The sequence below is a fragment of the Triplophysa rosa genome, linkage group LG14 (genome assembly GCF_024868665.1).
Source record: "Triplophysa rosa linkage group LG14, Trosa_1v2, whole genome shotgun sequence".
NCBI lineage: Eukaryota > Metazoa > Chordata > Actinopteri > Cypriniformes > Nemacheilidae > Triplophysa > Triplophysa rosa.
This window is the reverse complement of record NC_079903.1, coordinates 9,349,520-9,372,353: the sequence shown is the minus strand read 5'-3', so window position 1 is coordinate 9,372,353 and position 22,834 is coordinate 9,349,520. Positions and strand designations below refer to the sequence as shown.

Genomic DNA, 22,834 nt, shown 5'->3' with positions numbered 1-22,834 from the left:
ATCTAAACCACTATCTTGGCATTGTTAGCACAAAGTTTTCCAATCGAGCTTCATCCTTATTGGAGAAAAGGCCTATTTATCTTTAAGACAGACTCTTTCATCCCTTTGCTTCTAATGGTTCTTTCCAAGTTATAAGAGACTATGAGTCTTTTTACTGCTCCTAGGTTCCTACCAGCACTGATAAAGTACCACCTTTTATCTGTACAAGACTATGCCTGCTGGGTTTTACTTTGCCGGTTACACCAGGTCTGATGCCCTATTTTATCCGTTTAGAGACGGACAAAGGTGTGAGGTTACTGAATCTCCAGATATGATTTTTTTGAGCACATAGGGGTGAAGGACCATGGATAAGGTTGTAGTGCAGTCTCTCAAATTCTTACTATTCAGTTGTTATGAATAATCATAAATTTTGGTATGCACCCATGAAGATACAAAAATGGGCATAATCAAATAATAATGTATTAAGTATTTTATTCACTGGATTACTCAGTACTTTGATTGTACATTATATAAAATATTTTGGGGTTGAATTTCCCAGCAAAAAAATACATCATCATATACCATTAAATTACTCTGCATCCTTCATACTGGGATTTCTCTCACCCCTTCTGGAAAAATGCAATAATGTTATTTTCAACCGTTGAATCACATCACTAAAACGAGGTTTCCTTTTCATGTTATCATCTCAATTCCTGAATCTAGGAAATGGCCTCGTATTACATACACTCCAGATGTGAGTTGGCCACTCTATGGTATAAGTTTTGAAATATAGACATGTTTATGCTTTCAATTCTTCCACATTACAGCAAACGGGGCTTGTGAAGAAATATCACACTTGTTCAAGCAAGAAAGTACTTCAAAGTTGTAGATGTATTTCACCACACTTGTGTTTGGTTGCACCCTGGCCTGCACATCTGGTGTTGCTTTGCCTCACAACATGAACAACGCTATACCAATGCGAAGTTTAAATGTTCTAAGTTACATAAATGTTCAATCAGTGGTGCTTTTTACAAAGAAAACAGCTTTATTATTTAAAAAAATGGCAACTGAATTGAAAAAGCAACTAAATACAGGGGACTATTATTAGACAGTTTCACACAATCCCCATTATTTACCTTTTCTCCTTCTTCTCAACTTGTATTTATCGGTTCATCTATCAGTGTTTAGAGGTCAACATTTATGTTTAGACGGCACAATTGCATCACTGGGGGGCCAACTAAGCCATCTGGCAGTAGGGCGGCAGCCTCAAAACAGTAATGCTATTCAGATATTTGGATTATTACTATAAAAAGATCAAAGTTATAGTCTGAATGATGCAAGCACTAAGCGAACTTGACAGTATTCTAATGCATTTTTGCTGGTGCTAACCTTTATTTGATCTGATTTTTCATGGTTATTATGTGAGTCACATTTACAATTTGTGCAACTTTACCCATTATCTGTTAATGTTTAAGCCATATAAGCAGCATAAATGGCACATTAGTAGAAACAATCTTTTGAATGGTTACATGAGAGGATTTTACATACGAAAGGACAATAATAAACCCATGTATAAGACAATGGCTTTTCATATAAATAAAGATGCTTTGAGGGCATCAAACTGGGCACAGTTGAGGAAAAAAGACAAGGTGTCGAACAGTGTTTGGAAAAATAACTTTTAATGTGAGCTCTGACAACAAAGTGCTATATTTGAATGTCTTGTGGCTTCTGAAAGTCTGTTCATGAATCACAACATGTCAGCAATACAAAATTTGTGATTTCATGGTTAGGCAGGAATTCTGAATTTTGTCATGAACATACATGAATTCCAAACGAATTTGACGGTGAGTATTTGAGATTTGAGGCTGTATCTTGCCCAACCTTTTGTTTAATTACACGAAAATTGGCACATGTCATCGCAGTCTGGTCTGAGGTAACATACACAGTTTCGGCATAGTGCCACCTAGTGGTCTAGAGATATAAAAATGGCTATTTTTGCTTATAACTTTTAAAAACATTGGTCAAAATGAGAGTGGATTTCTTGAGTCATGCTGAGTCGATGCCCAATGTTCTTCGGTCTGCCATTGTGGGCGTCACGAAATGCAATGGCAAATTGCTACGAAATTTGGTATGGTTCATTAAGGTCAAGTTCTGAGAGGACCTGTAAAGTTATAGGCCTCCTAGTGGTCAAGAGATATAACGAAATGTATTAAAATGCTTATAACGTAAAAAAGTCATAATGTATTTTGTGATTTACATTAGTATATTTGTTGGCTCAAGCTGAGTACTTTGATATCAAACTTGTCATATTCAACCATAATTCCTGTTCGCCATATTGAAATATATAAATAGTACTTGTGTATATAAAACACTGTCAAAGTCATCCCACTTCAAGTTGTTCACCTTCAAAATGAAAATGATGTCATACTCACCCTCTTGTCATTTCAAACCTGTATGACTTTCTTTCTTCTGCAGAACACAAAAGAAGATATTTTGAAGAATGTTGTTAACAGCCCCCCATTCCGTTGCATTGGTTACAATAGAAGGGGCGAAATGTCTTTTTCAAAATATCTTCGTTTGTGTTCTGCAGAAGAAATAAAGTCATACAGGTTTGAAATGACAAGAGCGTGAGTAAATGATGACGGAATTTTCATTTTGAAGGTGAACTACTCCTTTAATGGCTACAGTATATTTGCAATTCATTTGGACCTCAACTGTACTATACAATTTGTTTATTAGGCTCAGAATGCCTCACAACACTTTGTATAGGGGCTATTCTTCAGAGAATTGGTAGATGTATGGTTTCTTGTACTTAAAGGTGGGACTTTCTTTGCCAAATTGGCCATATTCATCATTGCATTTCCCCCCATGTAGTAATAGTCCTGCGGCATCTTGTAAATATTGTTTTACAATAAGTGTTTTACTCTTTTGTGTGAATTGTGGATTATCTAGAAGTCTAGGGCAAGCCAATGTAAGTTGCATCTTACAGTGTGCCGAGAAGTGCTATTGAATCAGTATCAAAATATTTGTTGGCACTACATTAGCTACCTTGTCATTAAATGTTTTTCTGCTCGTCCAAATAAATAAGTTTAAAGTCTACTCTGTATTTACCTGTGTACTCTGGGTGTGTTTTTAAGATGCATTGCATTCATTATACACAGTAAACAACTGTGCATTGTATCGCCTAGATACGCCTCCCTGTACAATCAGTTGGATTTTAAGAAGGTTCTTGTTATTCAGCACCACAGATTGAGTGTGGCCATCAGTATGCTGACACTATTTCAGCTGGACAGCATCCAATAGTGGCAGTTAAGTTCATGCTGACAACAACAGGTGTACATAGCAGGTGACCGTTGCTTCAGTATTTAGAGCAACTTAGCATCCCTAAAACCTACAATGACCACTATAAAGGGAAAAATGACCCCATTTAAACTTGAGAGGTGTTTATTGCAAAGCGTTATTGCAAGCGTAAACATAATAATTTGATTAAACAGTATTTGGACGTGAGCCATTATGGTTCTCGTTTGCCACAATGGTTTTAATAAGCTTGATGTTATATTGAAAACACAGAGAAAAAAGAGAATGCTTTTGAAATCGTTATGAGTATACACTGAACCGAAGCAGGGAGGGATATGGCTAGCAACCAAACTTGTTTGCACCCGACTGCAAATTTGAAGACTGGTGCAGAGTGAATCTTATATGTTAAACAAAAGATGTTCTGACAAGATGTTCCCTCTTAGGATTCAGACTGTTCAGACGCATTACTAATACAGCACAGAGCACCTCACACACACCTGTCCTCTCTCGCTGATCCTGTGTGTTCGTATGATTGATATTTATGACACCCCGAGGCAATGTTGCAATGTCGGATTTGGTCAGAGTGATTTGTAATGGCTGCCCCACACTGTGAACTGCATGATATCACTGAAACTTTTCTAAACTGAGATAACCAAAGTTATACACATTATGCAACAGGAAAGTTGGTGCAACTGAAAAAAAAGCGAAAGAGCCAACAGATAGTTAAACTATAGAAAACTATAAGTCTCTAAGTAAAAACTACAGTGTTTAATATATGTGTGATAAAATGTGCATAAGTTAATGGCACCATTAATTGAGGAATACCTCTATGTACGATTCCAAAAAAGTTGGGACACTGTACAAATTGTGAATAAAAAAGGAATGCAATAATTTACGAATCTCATAAACTTATATTTTATTCACAATAGAATATAGATAACATATCAAATGTTGAAAGTGAGACATTTTGAAATGTCATGCCAAATATTGGCTCATTTTGGATTTCATGAGAGCTACACATTCCAAAAAAGTTGGGACAGGTAGCAATAAGAGGCCGGAAAAGTTAAATGTACATATAAGGAACAGCTGGAGGACCAATTTGCAACTTATTAGGTCAATTGGCAACATGATTGGGTATAAAAAGAGCCTCTCAGAGTGGCAGTGTCTCTCAGAAGTCAAGATGGGCAGAGGATCACCAATTCCCCCAATGCTGCGGCGAAAAATAGTGGAGCAATATCAGAAAGGAGTTTCTCAGAGAAAAATTGCAAAGAGTTTGAAGTTATCATCATCTACAGTGCATAATATCATCCAAAGATTCAGAGAATCTGGAACAATCTCTGTGCGTAAGGGTCAAGGCCGGAAAACCATACTGGATGCCCGTGATCTTCGGGCCCTTAGACGGCACTGCATCACATACAGGAATGCTACTGTAATGGAAATCACAACATGGGCTCAGGAATACTTCCAGAAAACATTGTCGGTGATCACAATCCACCGTGCCATTCGCCGTTGCCGGCTAAAACTCTATAGGTCAAAAAAGAAGCCATATCTAAACATGATCCAGAAGCGCAGGCGTTTTCTCTGGGCCAAGGCTCATTTAAAATGGACTGTGGCAAAGTGGAAAACTGTTCTGTGGTCAGACGAATCAAAATTTGAAGTTCTTTTTGGAAAACTGGGACGTCATGTCATCCGGACTAAAGAGGACAAGGACAACCCAAGTTGTTATCAGCGCTCAGTTCAGAAGCCTGCATCTCTGATGGTATGGGGTTGCATGAGTGTGTGTGGCATGGGCAGCTTACACATCTGGAAAGGCACCATCAATGCTGAAAGGTATATCCAAGTTCTAGAACAACATATGCTCCCATCCAGACGTCGTCTCTTTCAGGGAAGACCTTGCATTTTCCAACATGACAATGCCAGACCACATACTGCATCAATTACAACATCATGGCTGCGTAGAAGAAGGATCCGGGTACTGAAATGGCCAGCCTGCAGTCCAGATCTTTTACCCATAGAATACATTTGGCGCATCATAAAGAGGAAGATGTGACAAAGAAGACCTAAGACAGTCGAGCAACTAGAAGCCTGTATTAGACAAGAATGGGACAACATTCCTATTCCTAAACTTGAGCAACTTGTCTCCTCAGTCCCCAGACGTTTGCAGACTGTTATAAAAAGAAGAGGGGATGCCACACAGTGGTAAACATGGCCTTGTCCCAACTTTTTTGAGATGTGTTGATGCCATGAAATTTAAAATCAACTTATTTTTCCCTTAAAATGATACATTCTCTCAGTTTAAACATTTGATATGTCATCTATGTTGTATTCTGAATAAAATATTGAAATTTGAAACTTCCACATCATTTCATTCTGTTTTTATTCACAATTTGTACAGTGTCCCAATTTTTTTGGAATCGTGTTTGTAGAATAAAAGAGCCTTTGATATAAGCCACTAATAAAATGAACTATTTTTATACATTCAAACATTTTTGAGTTTTACATATGGCTTAAACTCATACTCTGCATCTTTATACTCTAGACATTAGGTTTATGTTACCACTGTTTCAAGAAGTTATATCTTAAGCAAGCATGTACTACTGTACTGTAATATGACATCATCATGACATCTAGTGATATTCATTATTATCAGTCATCCCTTTGCTTTGATTGTTTTACTTTCCTGACTGTTATTAATATTTTTATAACGCACAGTATCTGTTTCTTGTGTATCTGTCTTGCTTTCTTTCTGATTCAGTGATCGGTCTTCTAGACACCTGCTTTGTTTCTGGAGTGTCTGTGTATTTTCAGACCTACCCTTCAGCCTTCTTCTCACTCACATTACTATCGACTTTCCTACTTTGTCAGCTGCCAATCGCTTTTAATGTCTCTAAGGAGCGCTGCTGCAGGCAGTCTCTTCATTCCTCCACTGGACTTCCATTTTGTGTGACTTTACATCTCTCTTTCTTTATTCTTTTACAGTGTCTTGAGGTTAAACAACATTTCTCAAAGAATGTACAGTAGGTCATACTAGGCACACGTAACATATTTTGCCAAAAGAGGGAGCTATTTTTTTTAAAGAGAAGAAATATAATAATAATAATTATTATTATTATTATTTGTTATTATTATATTACTATTGTTGTTGTTAATATTATTATTCGTAGTAGTTGTAGCGATGGTAAAATTTTCATCAGATTTTTTAATGCAAAATTTAAATAATAAAGGTGCAATAAATGATTTCTGACAAACATGCTGATGATATTTGAAATTGATACCCAAATAAATATCGCCCCCAGCCAAAAGAAATGAACTTTGGTATTCATTACCCCACCTTCAAAATAACAAATGCTTGCTTACTCTTTCTCTCCCCCATCATGATCATATACACCCTCTATTGTTGTCTGAATCTGTCCAATTCACATTGTTTTTCTTCTATTTACACAGGCAAGACTATGTGCAAACACAGAAGAGACATCTAGCAGATATTCCATTTTTGTTTGGGTGTTGATTTTAATTTTCAACAGAAATCACCTTTAAACAGCTTCTTGTTTTACAGTCTTGTTATCCATGTAGCCCACATATGCATTTACTGTGTATTTAGTAGGTGCCGACCCTTAACACAACTCTGAATCAAACCTATATTAAAAACATGTACTCACCAGTATTTTGTGGGGAAAGAACAGTACACTGTAAGTGCACTGCAAGATAAAAGATAGTTTACAGTAAGTGTAAAATAAAATGCAATGTAATAACTGTAATGTGTGCATTGAGGGTGGAATGTTATCAGTGAATTTTCTTTTTACTTCAATGAAGTTTTACTTCAATAAAAAATAAACTAATGCTTGGAATGCATAGTAGCACTCCTAATCAAATGCACAGGCATTTTTTTCAACATCCCACGAGACTCTTTTTTTTCAACATCCCACGAGAATGTGCAGTCCGTCATAACTTTACCTACTAGCTCTCAAATAGCCAAAAGCCCATTTATCCTATTTAAAAGCAAGGCTAACCAGTACAATCACATTTAAAACAAAATCCAGACGGCTTAAGCTGCTGATAGAGAATGGTTGAAAACGAGTGCGTTGTCTTTGAGAGAAGGACATGCAAACAGTTTCTTTGGAAACCGGGATTCTCTTTGAAAGACGGTGAGGGATGTCGCTGTCCTTGGTGCTGAAACGACAACCGCACAAAAAACAATCACAGCGTGTATCCACACGCCTTTACTTTTGGTCAGAATGTTATTTTGTTGTATTTTCGTTCAAATATAAGTACCCACTCCTCCCATATACACTCACACCCTATCACACATTTTCCTTACGCTCACGGACACGCACGCACAAACGTTAAAATGGTGAGCAGCTGCACATGGTAAGTGTATGTCATCTGCCCGCTTTACGTTGGGCATGGCTTGTTTCTTGATTTTCCTTTAAGGGGAAACGTGTTTATGGTTTTTTTTTTGCAGTTTATTCAAACGGAGAGTAACTTCGGTTCTCCCCACAGTCTCACATTTACTCTGTCTAATGCGTCTTTTTATTCTCACACCAATCACAAAGTCACAATTTTGCAACCAAACGCTATATGTACTGACCGAAACCCTGCTTGTATGCGTGTAGAGGAACAACGATTCAGGCGGAGGCATGCATACTTATTGGCAGTGAGCAGTTAAGATCTACCCCTATAACGCCCACTCTTCACCATGGTCCAAGACGAGCAGACGCTTCGTGCGTATTCGTCTTCAAACTCACCAATCTATCAGGATGATACTGCGAAAGTCTTGCTATTCGAGGATCTACACCTCTGACGGATTGGATTTCCACCCTCTATTTCAACAGCACATGGATATGTATTCTTTATTACTAGGTGAAACTGAAAAGCCAAGGGAACTAGGCATCTGATTCATCGCACCTGGGAAGGGTCGAGCACAAGAATGGGAACTATTTCTGCAAAGAACGCCCAAGCAAAAGTAAAGGCATAGGTAACCAGATTGCTGCGTAAAGGAAATGAAAACATCGTGTTCATCGGCGCACCTGTGAGGAAAAGAACATTACGGACCCTAACCGTATCGTCTGATATGCGAGTGAGCCATCGCGGCAGTCCGCTGGTGGAGTTTGAACCCATTGCGCGTTGAGGTTCTTATTCCCCGGGTGTAATATTGCTTATTTATAGGTATCCCATCCTATCTTCATCAAATTGACTTGAAACCAGAGAAAAAGGAACATCGTTCAGGAAAAAGGTGAGCTTTTCTTAAAGAACTCCTTAATTGAAGATGTAGCAGATATGACAAAACTATTTCTTTACGTTTTAGATTTCTTTAGGTCTGTAAAATGTCACTCCACGTGGGTCGTTTAGTTTCAGGTTTATTTAAAGAGCACTCGGATGATTGTTAGACTTTCATTGTAGATTGTTTTAATTTGGTTACATAGATGCAATGATAAGGTTCGTCTCGAGGTTGCTGAGTAATGGTCAGCAATGCACCAGAGCGACGATTCTCCCAAAGCCATCATGAATTTGATAGCTCACTTTCTCATAAAGATCTCTGTTTGAAAAAGCATTTACTTTATCCTCACATCTCGCAGCGGGGCAAGACTTCCTCTTATGTATCGGGATGTTTAAAGTGGGATTTCGAATTATGTAAGAAATCATTGGGGGAAGAATTTGTTCAGGTCCTCCGGTGATGGACAGTAGAAATTGTTCCACTACCTGGACATTAGTCGGGTCATCATCACTATGTTATTTGTCTTAACATACATATCTTATTACGCTTGTAAATGTTTATGCAACTTTACGTTTCAATCAAATGCAAAAATGACCGAAAGTGTCAAATCAAAGTCGCGTGCGCATCATTATAATCCGTGTATGCAAAGTGACACGAGATGTTTGTTTGATGTATTAACAAAAAACATCCAGTTATTCAGACATTGACATTGTAGTTGTGCTTTCAAATGAACATCAATTATTATGTTGCAATAAATTGATGCATTCCAGCCATAAACAAGGAAATTGCTTTGAAAAAATCGTATTAGGTCTATGTTTTTTTTTTTATCGCAGATCGCATACGTGTCTGCAATCGATTAATGTCAAACATTGGAGGAAGATTTTTGAATGTCAAATTGCAAAGCTCATTATGTCTTATTCCTGGCCACAGGCAGGGGGCCACGGTGGGCCTGTAGATATGTGCTGGTGCTGTATGTCAGGTGCAGGTGCCTATTTAATTACCGATCATAATTTAATCCTTATGTTGGTGTGAGCAACAGATGTTTCCTTTTCCTTAATCCCCCTTAACGTGATCATAATTATATCATACTTGCTGGCTAACTCCCAACATCCAAGATATGATTTCAACCTTGTGAGGTTAACTTGGTGGCTGTGGTGAGTTATTTAATATCTGCAACCAGATCAGGAAAAAGATATTATTCAGCTATGTATTTTAACTAAAACAATCAGATATAGGCCCGGTTTCATAGACAAGGCTTAATTCTAGTCCCAGACTAAAATGAATGTGTGACCTGTCTTGAATATATTGTAACTTGCCCAGAAATAGCTTAAAATATATCAGTGCTATTGTTTTGTCTCGAGATGCACACCAGTAATGTATTCAAGTAAGATATAAAAGTGACATAAATATCTTTATTCAAATAAGGCTTAGTCCTGTCTTAAAACAAGCCGTGTCTGTGAAAGTGGGCCATAGCCTTTTAGAGTATTTTTGTATACATAAATAGAAAAATAAAACTTACTTAAACATTCGTTCACCCTCAAGTCAATCAAAACCTGTATATGATCATCATTAGCCCAAAAGAAGATATTTTGAGAAATGTCTCAAATGTGGTTTTGTGTCCATACAATGGAAGTCAACAGGGGCCAATGTCGTTTGGTTACCAACATTCTTCAAAATATCTTCTTTTGTGTTCTGCAGAAGAAAGAAAAGCATACAGGATTGAAATGACCCGAGAATGAATAAATGATGACAGATTTTTATTTTTGGATGAACCACCCTTTCGTGTGGTCATAACATAAGATGATAGGTATCACATGTGACACAAAAATAACAGTAAATGGGGATCAAATAGATGACAGTAGTATACTATCCATGTCATGTGGCATTCTGTACAATAACATTTGGTAGCAGCACGTCCCGATCATAGGCACATGGCATGACCATCTGTTAAAGAAGTCACCATTTAACTGTGAGAACTGGGCTGGCAGAACAGTCTGGTCTTGCTGCATCTGCTAGGTTAACCACAGCAGGACTATTTTCTCTCATCTGATGCATCATGCTGCATTTCACTGTTGTGTGAAATGAAGAACCGCCTTTGGGTTTGATTGATTTACATGTTCTTACAGTGTTTATTTTAACATTTCATAGTCTGTAGTGCTGTCAAATGAACTGCATTAACACACAGTAGGCGCAACAGTAAGCTCTGACTAGATTTTACAAAACCGGTTGACTTTACAATACTGGATATCTCTATGAGCTTATACCATAACGCGTCCAAACGGTCCAAAAATCTTCAAAACAAAAACAATAGCCTCATTCATTTGATTGACTTTTTTCTGTGTTTTTAGACCAACGTCTTAGTAAGAGAATTGTATTTAGAGATTGATAAAAGCCTGGTAAATGGTATTTTACTTAATGTAACAGGAATAGTAAATGTTGTTAAGAATTATGACATTATTTGTTTACCCGCATGATGTTTCAAAGCCATTTAACTTTATTTCTTCTAAGCAACACAAAAGGAAACACACTGGCCACTCTTTTTCGGGCCACACATGTTTTATGTAATGTAACTGAATGGAAAAAAATCATTTAGGTATAGTCAATTTAAGTTTTTTTGTTGTTGTGAGAAACAGGCAGCATTTTGGTTGGATGAAAGTCATATAGATTTAAAACAGCACACGCGTAAATTATGAACTTTTGGGTGAACTGTTCCTTTAATATTGGTTTTCGTATTTTATCAAATTACTCTGCTTCTCTCCTTACATTATACATACTTATTTCCGCTCAGCTATATGATATTGCAACTCATACCGTTCACCAGCTACATTACATTTATAGCTGATTTAATCATTAAATGGAAGAGTTATACGTTAGCCACATTTGCTGGTTTAGGGAAAAATGTGTAATTTAACCATCAGTTGTTGCATAATTCCATAAAAGCCAGTAATTTTGAGTGAAATATTTCAGATTTTTCCCCTCGACCGCCTCCTGCATCCATCACGTGCCGTTCGGCATGCCAAATATGCATACGAGGCCTTATTCCAAGTGCGTGTCGTCCAAGATTTAACACTCCATCCCAGGCCTTTCAAGCACACTGTCATATTTTTCAGCATGCGGTACGACCGGGGTGCATGCTTCAATTTCCAGAGAGAAAAAGAGAGAGAGTGGGCTCAAACTGAGAGAGGTGCTCAGAAATGTTTGGAATGGAAGTAGATAGAAGAGCGAGCGAGACAGGAAGTTCCTCTCTCTCTCTCCGGGGTGCAGAGTTGTGTATTAATGAGAGGCAGTGATGAGTGGGGTCTGCAATTACCCTCAGGCCTCCGTCACGCCACAGCTGCCACGGCTTGCGGCTAATTGCACCGATGTATTAGCCAGAGTGTCGCTCTCTTCTATTACCTATTACTCTTCCTCCACCCGCTCTCAGGCACCAATGGCGGCTGGCCGCTGCTCTAAATGAACTCCCGCCACTTGCACGACAACAGACTTTCGCCAATGGAGCCTAAACCGGCAGACATGTAATTTTCCAGTTGATATGCTTTGGAAAACGCAACACAAACAAGCAAGACGGAGGGAAAGGCTTGAATATGGGTGGGGAGAGAAGCTGAGTGAAGGGGTTTGGCCTCTTCTGCCGCACATCAATATTCTGCTTAAACATTTCACACCTCAGTAAAATCAATGGCACTCAGATGGATACAAGGAGGTTGTAGGTGCTTGCGGACCTTAAAGGCTAATATGTGTATTCATGGTGTTATAACAAAACACAAAAATGATGTTCTTAATCGGTTCAGGAAAATATCCTCAAAGTGTGGGGAAATTGTCCAGGGCTCTGTAACAAAGAAGGGTCCCCTTTTTATCCCCAAACTTATCATTTCAAAAATGTAGCCCCTTGAAAGAAGTCAAAACTTTCTCCCACACCAAATAAAAAGCAATTAAGCAGTCTACAAAAAGTCTTGAAGGTGTACCTCAAGGGGGAGTCGTAAAATATAGGATGGCTATTTCAAATGCAAGAGAAATTTACATTCCCATGTATGCATTTGGCAGGTGCTTTTATCCAAATGGATTTAAAGTGCATTCAAGATATGCACTTTATCATTATGTGTGTTCCCTGGGATCAAACCCTTGACCCTTTTTATGCAATGCTAAGCTATAGAAACAGTGAGAAATAAAAAGCAATGTGGCTCTTGTATTCTGAGATTGTATCTGTAACACTTTGAAATAAACATTACATTAAATTCTGTCATTATTTATTCACCCTCTTGTCCTCTCAATGACTTTAAGAAAGTAAGTCAGACAGGTTGGAAACGACAAGACGGTTAGTAAATTTTGGGTGAACTATCACAACCAAATGGAATATGTAAGAGTCATTTTTTTTACCAGAAAATAAGACCATTTTCGACCATTTCGAGTGTGCATTTACCGCTAGCAGAGATTTGTCATTTACCTTGTAGTCCAAAGTAATACATTTCATAATTTTAGAAAATCTGCCAGCCATGAATAATTTTACCAGACACAAAAACTCCCAAAAAAAAGTTAATTCTTACACAATCTTACACTGGTTGTAAATTATATTATTATTATAAAATGTACAATTATACACATTTGACTAAACATAAAGCCCAAATTGTACTAATATAATGTTTTTTTGTAACATATGTAAATATATGTAAGTACATGTTTATGTATATACACGTTGGAGGATTTGAACCGTTTTCTTCGCATATGCAGAAACTATTTAGAACAATTCCAAATATTCAAGTGAAATATGATAATTATATTTATATAATATTATATGATATTTATTATACATAATTATGTGAAATATGACCCAGAAAGCATTCAGCATTGGGCTTCACTGTGTCTGTTTGTATAAAAAGGTGTGCTTAAGTGCACTTAATATATTTGTCCTGCACTCAAAGTCCGTCCATTGATCTATGGTTATAGTCCAGTCAAACCACAGCCAAAGCCTTTACTAATCCATTCTTGGGTTCCTGCAGAGAAACAGATCCAGCACTGTGGGACACCATCACTTCCTATTTGGCCTTTCAAGGATGACCGAAGCCCACTGCCTGACTTCTTCCCCCGCCTGAGTGAAAATCAGTGAAGCTGAGACCTTTATGACAGATACTCTGCAGTCTGACTGACATCGGGTCTGGTTAAGTCTGAGTAAATGCTGTACCTTCTTCATGTGGGCTTGATAGGCAATTAAGTGCCCATGAATAAAGACACCGGTGTTTGCACGTGAGTGTCATGCGTTAAGCAGTATTTATTTGCTAATTTTGAGGTGTCGCCATTGACTCGCTTGGTGCTCTACATTTAGTCATTTAGCAGACGCTTTTGATGAGAAAAGATATGACTATAGCAAAAAGAAAAAACATGCTTCATTTACGTTTTTAGGGTTTGTGAAATAAACTTTGTGAAATAACATTCACAGACGTGTGCAGCCTATTGTACAAACAACACAATGCTACTGTCAATGTAAAAAACTGCCGCAATTAAATCAGCCAATCAATATAGCTTTTGAGGTCAAGTGTTTTGCTTTACATCCATCACGCCTGCACATGCTGAATTTTAAGATTAAGTTAATTCAACTTAAAAATATTAGTTAACTCAATTATTTTATCGTTGAGATGACAAATATCTTTAAGTTGAATTAACTCAAGATTTTAAGGCAACAAGGGAAACCAACCATTTTCTTTTACAGTGGCCTTTGCTTTTTAATTCAATTTTATTTCTATAGTGCATTTCACAATATGTAATGTTGATGACTCAAACTCCCCAAAAATGTATAATTTCTATGTGACTTGATAAGAAATTGTAGATTTGTTCTTCCGTCCTTGTAAAAAGCAGCAACCTCAAAATACACACGTCTTTTCAAATATCGTAAAATCTTTTCAAACCCAAAGAGTATTAAATTTGTTTTGCTTTTCCAAGAGATATAAATGTTAGTGATGGAAAATTGACAGACCAGGGGCCCGTTTCAGAAAGGTGGTTTAGTGAAAACTCTGAGTATATTGACCCTGAAATGAGGGAAACTCTTGGTTTTCCGTTTCAGAATGTGAGGTATGTCAAACCAGAGAAAGCGGGGTAACTCAAGCCTGTTTCTAAAGGAGAGGTAACTTATACTCGGAGTCAGTAACCATAGTAACTTACTTTGTGAACCTAACCTGGTCGGGAGCAGGTTTTCTTTGGTAAACCCAGAGTTTATTTCCATCTCCTCCCCCTTTTAAAGCACATGTGGTGTACCTCATTCATTCATTCATTAATACAGTCATTCATGGCACACATTTTGATCACACAGAGAGCATCTCAGTGACTTATATGTCATATGTGCTTTTATAGAGGATTCATGAAGAGGCTGCATTCATTCACTGGAATGTACTTTGATTTCAGGAGAGCAATTTTGTCATTTCACTGTGCATTTTTATTAAAACTACCGTTTTTCTTTACAGTGAATTAGATATATCAAAATATATCTCATCCATCCTTGCATCAATAACATCAGCCACCGTACATGTATTACATCAGAGCGTAAGTTTCTATGGACGATGAGAAATTACTTAATAAAGTGTATAAATAAAGTGCATGAATAAAGAAATGAATAAATACAGAAGCGATAAAGGTAATAAACAAGTAATTTTGACGTACAGCCATTCGAACTCAAATCTGCTCAGAGCAGGGTTCGAACCGGCGATCAGTCTAACTTTGCACGAGAGTCTGACGCCCTACAAGTGTTCTATGTACCATGATGTCTCGCTCGCGTAACTAGAGCACTCATGGCGAGTGAGAACGTATTTCTGTTGTTTCATTCATTTAATGATGAATTTATTTGTTTATTGGTACATTTATCAATTTATTAATTTAAACTTAAGTAATTTTCAGGACATCAGTAAATCGACTGTATGCAGAGCGGAAAGTGTGCCTCACTCTCAAGTGCTTTCTGCCTCCATGTTGCTTTTTTTGATGCCGTTGCCATGGTGATTCATAATATCGGAGCTCCATTGATGATTGCTTTTTATAGTCGTGGTGCACGCGCTTAACCCAGGGTAAGCCTACCCAGAGTAAATTAAACTAACTCAAATCAGCTGTTCTGAAACCATAAACTCAAAGTTTCTCATTTCTAAGTAAACCAACTCTGAGTTAAGGTTTAACCTAGAGTTGGTTGAACCTCCTTATTGAAACGGGCCCCTGTTCTGCTTGTGCTGGTTGCCATTCGCCTCTAGATCTCAGCCAGTAATCAGCATCTAATGCAATTGTTGGCATTTTTATAATTATTCTTTTACACATTTATAAGAACAAATTGTTTCATTAGTTTCAAGTAACATTAGGGTGATGTGCAATTAATACTACATTACACCCTACAGTAATCAAATTATGTGTGACACAATAATGCAACTTATTAATCAAAAATATTTGTTTTGTAAATTGCATTTACAATCCATTCTCAAAAATCAGATTAGGAACGATTGTGAAGAGCATGACACATGTGCATTGGCTTGGAAAATGTGAGCCGTTCGATCACATGCCAAAGAAGAGAACGTTTGTTAGTCCAAGGCTTTTGTGCCAATGTCAGCCTTGAAAATGTAGAAACATTCAGAAAAGTTAGACTAGTTTGAACTAGTCATTTCCCTATGAAATTCAGAGTAAAAGAGGAATTCTTTAACTTCTTTTTCATTGGCGTTTCATTAGAATATGATCCATAATGTGTCCCTGCAGTAGAGAGGGTTTAAATGCTTTAGTGCTTTGAGATAATAGGATTTGAATCTATAGGGTGGGATTTTTAACATTATGACATTCTTATCCCAGAGGTATCCCTTTCTTCAGGCCACAAGCTCATGTTGTCATAAATATCACATATACCTTGTGAAGTGAAGGCTGAATATATATTTTTTATAAGAAGTGTTAAAATACTTCCTTCCATCCCTATTTAATTACAATAATGAGTCATGAGTAATGTTGACATTGTGTGAAGATGGTAAAAAAAACTGTCAATGTGGTGCGTTAAAAGCATAGATATGTTTGCCTTTAGGGGCTGGGCTTCCCATTTTTGGCAGCCCCAGTTCAAGCACCTGGATCGCAGTGGTTCTCTGCAAACCTTCAGTAGCGAACAGAACCAGCTTGCAAGCTGGGAAACTGCATTATCTGAAATTGCATTCCTTTAGAGAATCGGGCAAGAATCAACACAACACAGGGAACCCGAATAAATGCAGATATCACCGTGTGTGATTTATCCTCAATGAATTCCCCCAAAATGCATTTGGCTCAGTTTTCTCTCGATTATAGTCTTCGTGCCTTCTTTGGTATTGCTCACAAAGAAGCGAGAGCTTGTGTTTGGTGCCTGTCATACAGAGTGAAACATTGCAAACCCAAAAAACATATTGCTCTAAAATAGACTTTAACATGTTTTTCATCCGCTGTGTCTTACCAGTCGCGTGTAACTGCAGAGAGAACTGTGTTTATCAGCGGTGTCTCTTGACACACTCTCTGGATGCACCTTCAACAGTGATGGACTCAATCATCCATGACCCTCTACTACACCGTCTCTCTCTCTCTCTCTCTCTCTCTCTCTCTCTCTCTCTGCTCTATATGGTATACATAGAATGCTCTCGGTGGCCATCTGCCCGTGCTCAGTCACAAGTGCAGCAGGTCAGATTATTGTATCCATACACACACCTGGTGGGGGGGGGCTCTGGGTCTTCTTTCAGGCTCACCTCGGCCCATGTGCATACGGATGTGTCATGGGGATTGCATCCTCAGAGTGGAAATACGGAGGGCGACACAGCTAAAGATAGTGGAGCACTGTAGATTGAGAATGATTTTTTTCCTATTCGGTTGGTAAATTTGACTTGAGGTAGCAAACACAACATAGAATTGGAATCTAAATTGGAAGTTAAAGAAGCAGATGTTAGAGATATTATATAGCCGTGGGGAAAAGATGAGCATTTCTTGATGTATTGTGGCCATTCCAGTCCAGTGTCTGTTGAATTTTAACAAAATCAAACCTCAGGAGTGACATGAAGTCATCCAACCGCAATGTGAAAGACTGACAGCATGACAAGACACATGAAAACTGTGATCAAAATCTAGGTTATCACAGAACAAAAGGACAAATATGACTGTTGTTTTGCTTAATCGGTTCATTTATGGTTCATGAAAATAAATGACTCATCAAACAATTAGTCCTTTTGGAGAGGTTTCTGCATCTACTTAGATCAAATTTTTCTTGACTCATACCGTTCAAAAGTTTAGGATCACTTGACTGAAATGCATTTCTTGAACTAAAGGCATTTGCTTATATATTTGAAATGATTTTTGTAGACACAAATCTACTTGTTGAAACATAATGGGCCGGTTTCTCAGACAGGGCTTAATAGTTGCAGACTGACTTAAATGTTAGAGGTGTCTTGATTGAAAAAAAAAACATACACGGACATATCTTAAAATATATCAGTGTGATTGTTTTGTCTCAAGATACACACAGGAATGTTTTTTTTTAAAAGTATGTTTTTAAAATGACTTAAATATCCTAATTTAACTAAGGCCTATTCCTGTCTTAATCCCTATGCGGGAAACCGCCCTTATAACTTATTTATTTTAGTTTTCTTTAGCCACAACATAAATCATCATCATTGCATTATTGTTTTGATTATAATTTTTTATTAATTCAATATATTTGACAAAATATCGATGATGAATGAATCTTTTATTTGATAAAATACACTTTGCAATTTTCTGTGAAATCTGTCGACTGATATCTGCAGACTGGCGCAGACTTTCGGCACCTAGTGTTGCTCTAGCAAAACTCCAAGCTGATTCTAAGTTATGTACTATATTTCAGTTTTTAGTTGCAGTGTGTGTAAATGCATGTAGTCAAATTTAACACTGTAATCCTGACCAGGCCCCTTTTTGTTTATACTTGAGTTATTAAATGAAATCTTGTAATTAAATTAAAAAATGCTCTTGTGAATGGCTTCAATATAGTTACTGTAAGACTGTTTTTCACAAGAAAATCTGTCGTTAGTTTAAATACTTTGGAAATAAAGCTTAAATACTGACAAGCTACCAGCTCTTCGTGTGTGGTACAGGCAATAGCACAGGGTTTGTAGTAGCAAAATGATGATGGAAAACTCAACACCTCCTACATACAGTATAAGCACTAATGCCAACTTTCAATCTTGAAAGGAAATTCTGAAGGAGTACTCGCTGTGGGTAGGAAACACATTTTGCACTTTCACACAAAACCTTTTCTCACTGCGTGTTGTAACACACGGGAAAGGTGAACTGTGTGAGCAACTGTTTTATAACACAGCCTTGTTTTTTTGGTTCTAGCTGCAGTAGACCATGTTCTTTCTCAGGACATTTTTATTCCTCGCTCCTGAACAGTGGTAGACCTTTGCTGCCCAGTGTCCTTATTGTGACTAATTAAATAAACACAGTTTGTGTAAAAAACTTGCTGTGAATTGCAATGCATCATGCTAAATTAATTGTTAAATGTGTTACGTTTAAAAAATGTGTTAGATTATGAAATAAGACACTGAGAATTGATTTAATACTGCAATATATACTGTACATTGTTAATGCATAACATGATTACTGGATAAGTACATAAACAATCGACCAGACATAAACAAGGCCACAATGCATCTCCATACCTTCATACTATTGTATACATAGATCTCACCATTTTATCATATTTCATCACACAGATGTGACACTGTACGCATACGTGTATCACAGCGTGTGTTAAAACCAGTCACATGACCAGCCTCTCCCACTCTACTGGCACATTTGGCAGCTATATGTGCAAAAGCGAGAACAGGGAATCCAAACTGTTTTGCTCAGAATAAATGACTTAATGACTGCAAGGTGTTCTTTGGGAAATGCCGCACAAATTGTCATTATCAAGCAACCCACCCATTATCATCCATCCAATTGCAGAGTCTGCGAATGAGAAGCATTGGAGACGCGTACCTAGTGAGCTGTCAAACGTGCAGAAGTGAGAACAATTTGTTACTTCATTGATATCGCAATTTTAGCAATGAGGTTTAAGCAACGCCGAGATCTAAGTACGCACTTAATTTATGCAGAAGTGCGCCAAACTGCTTTGTGTATAGCTTCCATCGGATAGAATGGCGAATTTACCTACGACAGGTTTATATGGAAATCCAATTGGTTCCTTATGAAAAGGCAATAGGGATATAATATAATGATTTGGCTACGAATTAGATTGCTGTTTTAAAAAATCATTTGAATAAAAACTAGTATATTTGCAAGCTTACATTAACATATTTTATTCATTACTTCAAATTACTCCTCCTCTATATAAACATCCAGTGGTTGCATGCAATGACTCGGTTAAGAAATTCCAAATGAGCCAGCGCAGTGTTTTTCTATAGCAGATGCGACCCTACAGAACTGAATGTTAACTAAAAACAAAGCGCCCACAGTGAGAAAATTATACCTTGTGTCAGTTGTTTGCCAACTCAGAAATAAAACCTTACATCCGCACCAGTAGACACAAACACGGATCTGTGCAGACTTGGGAAGTGCATTTACTCTGATGTCTTTACAGAGTGACTAAGAGAGTCTTTCACCAATAAGCACGATCCATCTAGTGAAGTCACTTCTCACCTCTGTGTCTTTGTCTGGTTTATTTCCCCTGCATTGTGAATGTCATGCCTGACTAGTGGCAGATATTCAACAATGATCCATATTGTTTGACTCTGAATCTCAAAGTACAAATTATTTTCATCCAGCCGTAGTTTTATATCAACTATTGACCTGGCAGCAAAACAATGGGTTAGAAACTAAGGCAAGCAAAGTTGTTGAGAAGTGAGCTACTGTTAAATTTCACCTCATTTCAAACATCAAATACAAATTATATGTACGTCACTTTATTTGGTCAAAATTTAAGTTTATTTAATGTAAACACTATACCGTTCAAAAGTTTAGGGTCACTAACTCATTCTCTGGTCATTTTTTCCTAATAATAGAAGAGTAGTAAACTCACTGAAACGCAAACGTTACTTTGGGGATTATGTTATGACAAAAAAAAGAGCATTGAATGATATTTAAGACATTTACAAAAATAAAATTTTGTGGTTTTAGTTGTTTGTTTACATGACAGTGGTGTTTTAGGAGCCTGAAAATTTGAACTAATGTGTATATTTTTTAAACAAAATGCTAAATTCTGAAAATGGTGATGTTTTGCGGTGATGTATTAAATGGTCTACAGGCTTGTGTTAGTATAACCATAACAACAAAGGCGAAACACAGGACTGTGATATACGTTGACAAAAAGCACTGGGCATCCGTACATGTGAGCAGATGAATTGTTTTCCTTTTTGACATTGTTATTGTGTGAAACTTTTAAAAAATGCAAAAAATATATAATTCCACCATACCCTCAGTAAAGTGACCCTAAACTTTTGAACTGCAGTGAAGATGCTGTCAAAGCTTTAAAGTGGCATATTGAATAACAACTGACGATGATTTATTGCTACAAATAATGTGAGATTTGTTGTTTGGCTCCGAGAAACTTTAGGCTATAGATTAAGATAGATGGTAAATGCAAAATAGAAACTTATGACTCCCATTGCATAACAATGTTTGTTGACTACACAGTGTTAGCCTACTGTAGCCGTGGTCGATTACACATCATGTTCTCTGCATAGTATCAGTCAAATAACCACTACATAAGGGGAGAAGGTGCATTTACTTTTACTACGCTCTAAAAGGCATTTGCAATCTAGCCCAGAACCCAGTTTTTCAGTCTTTCCTAGAATCACATAGCATTCTGACTACCAAAGTTAAAAGTTGTTAAAACACTTTAGCAAAAAATGACATTGGAAACAGAAGGAACATTGTTAAGGTCTCAGGGTCAAATCTGAACAGTATGACCGCAAAAGCCTTGAACCAGCTCCAATCCAGTATAACCAGTGACTAAATGTGCTGATGCAAACATCCACGAGTATTTAAATGAGGTTACTGTCATTCTTTTTAGCACACACACACCTGTCTGTGTAAATAAGGCTTATTAAACATTGTTCCTAATGCACAAAAGTGAGCACTGTTTGCCTGCTGCAATTAACCAAGTGCTGTTACCACCCACAGAAAGCAGACGGTAAACGGGATTTTATTAAAAAGAGATGTTTGTGTGTATTTTCTGTATTTATAATGGCTGCAGTAATTCATCAAATGATGAAAAAGAGTTTGATAACCGGGCATGGGTTTCTGCAAATTAAGGAGCCAAATTACGTGCTTGAATCACACTAGTGAAGAAAAGCTTTAGAATACAAATATGCCAGAATCACATTTTTAAGTGTTTGTGTAATTTGGTATCATTCCATTAGTGAATACTACTTTGGAATTGGCTTTTGATTTTTATAGCTTTATTCAATAGGATAGTGATTGAAATGCCATGCAAATGCAAACCCCACCATGAAAAAAATATCTTTAAAGGTTTTGATAGCTTAAATATTGATGTAAGGTCTCTCTTAAGGTTTTTAAAGCTCTATTAAATCATTTTAAATGAATTAAAAATTAATTTTAATTTCCATAGTCAGGTATGCAGGTCAAGTGCTTATTTCAGAAATGACAAATTCGTAACGGTCCAAATTCCTCATAAATGGGTACCTTAAATTGAAAATACTGTATAATAAAACTATTTTGTTTTATGAAGAGCCAGTCCTTCTCTCTACACAGTATGTTGTCTCTGAAAAACATGGCCATACCCATGTATATTTCCCTCATCTTGTAGACTGATCAGTTTCGGATGTCTGAACTCTACCAACAGAGGTTTAAGAAAACATAAATAGCTGGTTTAATAAATTGGTCATAAATACATTCTCTGTGAGTTTAGATTTCTCAATGGATGTCACATCCATAATGCTGGAATTGGACAATGAGCCAGGATACAAACTCATGCAGGACACCCAGAAGCACCACTGCACTACTAACAAGTGTCAACATGCAGCTCAAGACTATTGGCACCAACAGTGACCACGGTTTCTGAACCTCCCTGAATTCTTGCTAAATTTAGCCCTGAGTAATATTGGCAAGCTCTTGGTTAAGAGAGGGGCCATTTTAGCTGTCAAGCATGTGCTTAATCTTGCATTAAACATGTGATCAGCATTAAGCAACCAGGCCAAACGGAATATGATTGAAGAACATCTGGCAGCTCTCTCATATCTCCATCTTTCTCTCACGTCACATCACTACATGCACCTTCCCCTATCTCTCCTCAAATCTTCTTCCCCTGACACTGGACCTCATTTAACTTGTTGTTATTTTGCCTAGATTATGGCGGCAATCTGCCGTAAGTCCTTTTGATGAGAACAGTAAAGC

General features: G+C 37.3%; 1 protein-coding gene across 2 annotated transcripts in view; it reads left to right on the top strand.

The window, feature by feature from the left end:
• The first annotated feature begins 7,907 nt into the window (after positions 1-7,907).
• Positions 7,908-22,834, top strand: part of zgc:172282 (leucine-rich repeat and fibronectin type III domain-containing protein 1-like protein) — a 103,381-nt gene continuing 88,454 nt past the window's right edge. The window contains exons 1-2 of one of the 2 annotated variants that reach the window (XM_057351565.1): positions 7,908-8,509; positions 13,486-13,729. The gene's annotated coding sequence lies outside the window, so the exon portion shown is untranslated. The remainder of the gene's footprint in view (positions 8,510-13,485; positions 13,730-22,834) is intronic. The other variant, XM_057351564.1, reaches the window with a different exon arrangement.